The following is a 7,605-nucleotide window of genomic DNA, read 5'->3' on the forward strand; positions in this document are numbered from 1 at the left end:
GTCACTCCGCTACCTTACTTCCATGTTTGGTCAAATCCCCTCTCGGGGTGGTCCTACAGGGATGACGCCCACTTCAATTGGTAGAGGACAGACGGAGGAGTTCTCAGAGGGGATACACAACCCCCTTCGAGATGGGTCACCCTGTCCCCGTTCATTCCCCGATTGGTCAAATCCAGTCTCCAGGTTGTAAAATGCTAGTTGCCCCTGCCAAATTTTAGTAAAAGAAGGGAAGAAAGGCATGTACCTTTTGCGTTATCTATAAGGTGGCCATCTTGGACTTGGGAAAAGAATGTGGTGACCTTTTGCCATGTGCTCTATTATTTTGGGATGGGAAGCACACACCCACGCACGGATTGAATCCACGTAGATAGGGTCTAACATCCAGGCAGAGACGACGCAAAGAGGGATAGGGAGGGGTTTTAGTTAGGTCTACTCACCCGTTCCTGTGTCCAGCATCGAAGTCCATCCCTAACGTCCAATGTCAAGAGAGCAGCAGCCATCCACCACTGTCCTTGCAAGAGAAGAGAGAGAACATCAACATTACCCCCTGGGTGTAACTGTTTGGGAGAGTGGAGCATTTCCAGAGTTAAAGTTTTTGTTAATCTGCCCCTTCTCTGTCCTATCCTAGCCCTTTTCCCCATAGGAAATAAAGTCTTGTTTGTGTGGTTACCACTGCGTGGCCTTATTTTCTTGTGCTAAGGGAAGCTCCCATAGACGGGCTTTACAAAGGGGACCAGGTGGGAAAAACACAATAGTAACTCCAGAGAGGTGCTGCTGTGGCGCATGGGCTCATACTGGCTGTTGCCATGACCTGGCTCTATGCTTTGGCTTCCCTGGACTAGTCGCTGTGGGAAGAACATGTCATTTGTATATTGTGCGTTTCTTCCTCCTTTCTTCCTAGATGCAGAACAACAAGAGCCACATCCCCAAATTCCTGTTCCAGGCCTTAGAGTACCTGGAAAGCTCACAGACAACAATCAGACATTCTGCAGCCCTGTTCATTGGTAAGCAGAGCAACTTCACTCGAGCTTTCTTGAACTGCTTCCTTCAAAGCCCTTTTCTAGACTGCTGCTCTGTTCCCTCCGACAGCCCCAGAATCCTGAAAGTAAGTGTGTGTGTGGGGGGGGGGGGGCGCCTAAGAGGGCCCTGCACCCAGTGAGGATCCCTTCCCTGGCTAGAGGCGTCTTTTTAATTTTTACTCACCTAGCGGCGCTCTGGGTCTTCGGCGGCACTTCGGCAGTGGGTCCTTCAGTGCCGCCGAAGACCTGGAGCAAGTGAAGGACTCACCGCCGAAGTGCTGCCAAAGACCCAGAGCGCCACCCGGTGAGTACAAGCCCCACGTGTTTTTTTATATATGTGGTTGTTGTTGTTGTTGTTTTGTCATCCTTGCCGGGGCCCCGTCGAAACTGTTTGAATTGGGCCCCGCACTGCCTAAAGCCGGCCCTCTGTGTGTGGGTGTATGTGTGTGTGTGTGATAGAGAGAGAGAAAAAATTAACATGTCTTCCAAGATGAAGGGAGCAACTTAGCTCTATTGACCGCACCAACTTCCCCTGCCCACAACAACTCTTTGGCTGCGCCTAGGGGAAACCAGCATGATGTGAATTCAATCTCCTTTGGAAATCAGTCTCTCAGTGACTTCTAGGCTTCTGATGCTTTATCTAATGTGCTTTGGGAACAGGTGTAAGGAATGTATTTAATTTCCCAAGGGCTGTCTTGGGAGAATGGCTGCATCTTTCGCAGTTTTCAGCAAAGGATTTGAAAAGTAATGAGATTCATTGTCTGTCTAGGAAATACTATCCACCATTACTGTGACTTGTTGTCTGAAACAGTGACTGAAGATGGCATCTCCCGCCTGTATGAAGGTAAGGAAATACCTCTGTGTGTTTGTGCCTCTGTGGGAAGTACAGGGGTGCAGCACAGGGCCTGAACACAGGTTGGAATGTGTCCCTCTCTGTCTAAGGACAGTGTTTAAGGAAGAAGGATGGTCACGCGAGCTTTGATCGAGGTGCCACAATATGTGTACGGGAGCAGGGGAATTCCATCCCTAGCTCCTAGAATAGACATAGCCTTAGAGCTGTTTGGGGAGACTGTCTTCTTAGAGGTCAGAACGTCTCTAAAGGAAGGCCTGACAGAATTGAAAAGGGCTGTTGTTATTATTAAGGGCAATGATGAGGATGACAATTACCCTCTGTAGGGAAAGATTCATCACTTGCCCTCCCTGTAATGGAGAGATTTCAGGCCAGGGAACCACTCAGAACTTGGTTATCAACTCACAGGAAATCCCCTGAGTGCCCATTGGAAACATCTTTCCCTGTGACCTCTTAAGGAATGAAGGCACAGGGCCACACAGGATTTCAGTAGACATTAGGAGTCTAAATCTCTCTGCAGATCTGTGCGTAAATGTTGGATCATTTAACACCTCTGCTGCTGTCACTTTTCTGTTCCATCCCAAGCAGAGTTGCCCCCACCTGCCTGTGTTTTAGCGTGTGGATGTGTGTATGCTGGGGGAGGGGGAAGTTACGCACAGAATGGGGTCTCCTCTCTGTCCAGGGCTATTTTGGGAGTAGCTGAGTTGCTGTTTCTTGCCCGCAGACTCTTGGGTAGCTAATAGCATGTGGCAATGGCCATCTGAAGGGGAGGTTTCCTAGGCACCAGTCACATCAGCACCATGGGGCTTTCAACCCGTTTCCTCTTTGTTTCAGCTTTTCAGGAAGTGCCTTTGACATGTGACAGGACCACAGGGCACATCCTCAATAGATATTACAAATGGCTGCAGAAGCTTGGAAATCTCATGTCGGGCTCCGCATTCGACTAGGGAACCGGGACCGACACAGAAGACCTCTTTGTCCTGCTATGGTACGTACAACAGCGTCTTTGGAACAGGGACTGAACAACGAGGTGGATACTGGCAGATGACAGAAAATTGTGTAGGTCAGTGAGGCGTAGAGAAGACTTTGAAGAAGTGGAAAGGGATCTAATAAAGCCATGCGACTGCGCAGCACAATGGCAGATGAAACACAGAGCTGACAAAGTCAGGGCCATGCGCATGGAAAGCAGTGAGGTGAACGACTCCTACATATCGCTGGTGTTGGACACCAGAGCATGGACGGTTGGGCCCAGTGGCTGGAGCAGAGGTGGTGGGGCCTAGTGGGCAGGGTGGTGGTGGTCGAGCCGAGGAGAGCCAAGGGTTGGAGCCAGAGTGAGGAGCAGCTAGGGGCAGGGCCAGGGCGGGATTAACGATTCGCAGCCAACAGGAGCTGTAGGGGGCGGAGCCTACAGGCAAGAGCAGCTCATAGACTGTCACTAGCAGGGTTGGAAGGGACCTCAGGAGGTCATCTAGTCCAACCCCCTCCTCAACACAGGACCGATCCCCAACTAAATCCCCAAATGGCCCCCTCAGGGGTTGAACTCTCAACCCTGGGTTTATCAGGCCAATGCTCAAACCACTGAGCTACCTCCCCGGACAGAGGTTCCCAGCGCGGTGCTCATTGCGGCGTTGCGGCTGCGGGGGGGAGAGGAACGGCAGCACGCGGAGCCGCCTCGCCCCACCCTAGCCAGGCAGAGCCGGCCTGGCTGGAACGCAGCACACAGGGGCTTTAGCGGCTGTACCACGGGGCCCCCCCTTAGCCCTACTCCTTTCATGAGTCCATCACTGCCCCACTTCTGCCTCAGCCCCACACACGGTTACAGGGCAGAACCCTGTAGCTGAGCTCTGAAATCTCTCTCACTGTAATGAAGTTACTGCAGAGTCAGGACAACCCCACCTTTGGGCTCCATGTCTGACATCTCTCCCCACTGCACAGAGCCCTACATTCACAGAGCTTCTCGCATGCGATTCCCTCAGTCATCAGAGCCAGGCGGAGAGAGGAGAAAGTCTCCCAGACTCCCTTTATCCATTGCCAGCCCACAGGGTAGCGGAGGTTGTGGGAGGTTGGGTGCTCTCTTTACGCAATGCCAGCTCTCAGGGAAGTTACAAAGGAGCGTTAGCAAAGTGCGGTGGTTTTGTGCTGTGGAAAACTACCCTGCTTGAAGGTTTTGTTCTTCTGATTTGTGTTCCTGCCATTTCTCCCTCTTACAAACATCTAGAGGCTAACAGGAGCCAACTGAGCCCACCACTGATCACATCTCTTGGGAGACGCCAAAGCAGCTGTTGCATGGGAAGGAGGAGAGAGAAGAGGCAGAGCAGGATGTGCCGGGGTGCACCAGGCACACATAACCTCACAGTCTAGGCGGTGGAAGCCAAGCCCCTCCCCAACCCTGCCGGACATGCTACAACTGGAGCACCAGTGTGACAGGGAGCAGCTCAGCTCAGTCTAGGCAGATGCCGAAAATGGAGGATGCACATTGTAGGCTCCAGTCCAGAAGCAGCTGAAGCCCCTGACTGCAGAGCCCCGAGGTGCTGAGACCCAACCCCATCCCCAGGTGCCTGCAGACGTGCAAGGGAGCTCGGAGTCTCTGGGAGATTCCCACGCCGGGAGCCCAGAGACCCCCAGCCCATGGCCTAGAGACATCTCGTAGGAAGTAACCTGGGAGAACTAGCCACCGTCATGCTGAGTGACGTCAGATGTTCTGGCTGGATCCCCACTGACTCAAGGCCGAACACACTGGCCATGGACAAGGCCCTGGGCTAGGACCCGGGGAAGAGTAACAAGGGTCCGGGTCCCCCTACCCTGGCCACCATCCATCCTTGGGTGGCAGCCCACCTCCCCAATGTGCCACTAGACTGCACAGCCGGAGAGAGCGGCCGCACGGACTCTGGTCTCTGGGCCCCACAGCCCCGACGGAGAGGGCGGCCGCACGGACTCTGGTCATTGGGCCCCACAGCCCCGACGGAGAGGGCAGCCGCACGGACTCTGGTCGTTGGGCCACACAGCCCCGACGGAGAGGGCGGCCGCACGGACTCTGGTCGTTGGGTCCCATAGCCCCGACGGAGAGGGCAGCCGCACGGATTCTGGTCTCTGGGCCACACGGCCCCGCTGGAGAGGGAGGCTGCACGGACTCTGGTCTCTGGGCCCCACAGCCCCGACGGAGAGGGCGGCCGCACGGACTCTGGTCTTTGGGCCCCACAGCCCCGCCGGAGAGGGCGGCCGCACGGACTCTGGTCGTTGGGCCCCACAGCCCCGACGGAGAGGGCGGCCGCACGGACTCTGGTCATTGGGCCACACAGCCCCGACGGAGAGGGCGGCTGCACGGACGCTGGTCGTTGGGTCCCATAGCCCCGACGGAGAGGGTGGCCGCATGGACTCTGGTCTCTGGGCCACACGGCCCCGCCGGAGAGGGCGGCTGCACGGACTCTGGTCGTTGGGCCCCACAGCCCCGACGGAGAGGGCGGCCGCACGGACTCTGGTCGTTGGGCCCCACAGCCCCGACGGAGAGGGCGGCCGCACGGACTCTGGTCATTGGGCCCCACAGCCCCGACGGAGAGGGCAGCCGCACGGACTCTGGTCGTTGGGCCACACAGCCCCGACGGAGAGGGCGGCCGCACGGACTCTGGTCGTTGGGTCCCATAGCCCCGACGGAGAGGGCAGCCGCACGGATTCTGGTCTCTGGGCCACACGGCCCCGCTGGAGAGGGAGGCCGCATGGACTCTGGTCGTTGGGCCACACAGCCCTGACGGAGAGGGCGGCTGCACGGACTCTGGTCTCTGGGCCCCACAGCCCCGACGGAGAGGGCGGCCGCACGGACTCTGGTCTTTGGGCCCCACAGCCCCGCCGGAGAGGGCGGCCGCACGGACTCTGGTCGTTGGGCCCCACAGCCCCGACGGAGAGGGCGGCCGCACGGACTCTGGTCATTGGGCCACACAGCCCCGACGGAGAGGGCGGCTGCACGGACGCTGGTCGTTGGGTCCCATAGCCCCGACGGAGAGGGTGGCCGCATGGACTCTGGTCTCTGGGCCACACGGCCCCGCCGGAGAGGGCGGCTGCACGGACTCTGGTCGTTGGGCCCCACAGCCCCGACGGAGAGGGCGGCCGCACGGACTCTGGTCGTTGGGCCCCACAGCCCCGACGGAGAGGGCGGCTGCACGGACTCTGGTCTCTGGGCCCCACAGCCCCGACGGAGAGGGCGGCCGCACGGACTCTGGTCTCTGGGCCACACAGCCCCGACGGAGAGGGCGGCCGCACGGACTCTGGTCTCTGGGCCACACGGCCCCGCCGGAGAGGGCGGCTGCACGGACTCTGGTCTCTGGGCCCCACAGCCCCGCTGGAGAGGGCGGCCGCACGGACTCTGGTCATTGGGCCCCACAGCCCCGAGGGGGAGGGCGGCCGCACGGACTCTGGTCTCTGGACCCCACAGCCCCAACGGAGAGGGCGGCTGCACGGACTCTGGTCTCTGGGCCACACAGCCCTGAGGGGGAGGGCAGCCATTTTGACTGTGGCCATTAGGCCAAACCACACTGAGGCTAAGGGCAGTTATTTGGTTCCAGCCAAGGGACCTCGCCCCTTCATCTCTGAGGCATCCCTCGTCTGTCACCAGGAGACTGACCCCATGACATAAGACTTTCGGGGTCAAGATGCAAATGTGAGCAGAAGCAAGGAGTGGCATGTGACCCCTCTAAGAGCTCCTCCCACTCCTCTACCAATCTGGGGGTGTTTTATCTCCATCGATCTGCCTCAGGAATGGATCTGAGCAATGGGGGAAAGTTCTGGGGCAGAGTGACCCATCCGGAAGTGGGTCATGTAACCCCTCCAAGAACTCACCCCAGTTGGGGTGGGCCTCATCCCCTTAGGAGCAACCAGAGAGGGGATTTCACCAGACAGGGTAAGTGCCGTGGTGGGGTGACCTGCCCGTAAGAGGGGCCCATCACCCCTCCATGAAATCCCCCCACCGTCCTCTGCTAATCGATCAGGGTTTCACACTCACCCCTTAGGCCATCCCAGAAGGGAAACGTACTGATCAGAATAGGTAGTGCCCGAAGGCCTAGGCCAGAAGCCGCTGATCTCCGGAGCTCCATGTTTGCGTGACTGGCAGCATCGTCCTGGAAGTTGCAACCCAACACTGCGCGGAAGAAGCCGACTCGTTCCAAGGATGTGTTTTGCGGAAATCATGGCCTCGACCTTCGGGCTATATCTGTTCTGATTGGTACATGTTTCCTTCTGTGATGGCCCAAGGTGGGAGTGAAACCATCGACAATTGCTAGAGGGTGGTGTGAGGACTTTTTAGAGGGACCACGGGATCCTGTTGCGGGCAGGTCACTCCGCTACCTTACTTCCATGTTTGGTCAAATCCCCTCTCGGGGTGGTCCTACAGGGATGACGCCCACTTCAATTGGTAGAGGACAGACGGAGGAGTTCTCAGAGGGGATACACAACCCCCTTCGAGATGGGTCACCCTGTCCCCGTTCATTCCCCGATTGGTCAAATCCAGTCTCCAGGTTGTAAAATGCTAGTTGCCCCTGCCAAATTTTAGTAAAAGAAGGGAAGAAAGGCATGTACCTTTTGCGTTATCTATAAGGTGGCCATCTTGGACTTGGGAAAAGAATGTGGTGACCTTTTGCCATGTGCTCTATTATTTTGGGATGGGAAGCACACACCCACGCACGGATTGAATCCACGTAGATAGGGTCTAACATCCAGGCAGAGACGACGCAAAGAGGGATAGGGAGG

General features: G+C 57.3%; 1 long non-coding RNA gene across 1 annotated transcript; it reads left to right on the plus strand.

Annotated features, from left to right (window-relative positions):
* Positions 1-814: 814 nt before the first annotated feature.
* LOC123356067 lies at positions 815-2,799 on the plus strand. Its single transcript, XR_006575279.1, has 3 exons — positions 815-1,004; positions 1,789-1,863; positions 2,704-2,799. It is a non-coding gene; the product is annotated as an uncharacterized LOC123356067 (long non-coding RNA).
* Positions 2,800-7,605: the final 4,806 nt, after the last annotated feature.

The sequence above is a fragment of the Mauremys mutica genome, chromosome 24 (genome assembly GCF_020497125.1).
Source record: "Mauremys mutica isolate MM-2020 ecotype Southern chromosome 24, ASM2049712v1, whole genome shotgun sequence".
In the NCBI taxonomy this organism is placed as follows: domain Eukaryota; kingdom Metazoa; phylum Chordata; order Testudines; family Geoemydidae; genus Mauremys; species Mauremys mutica.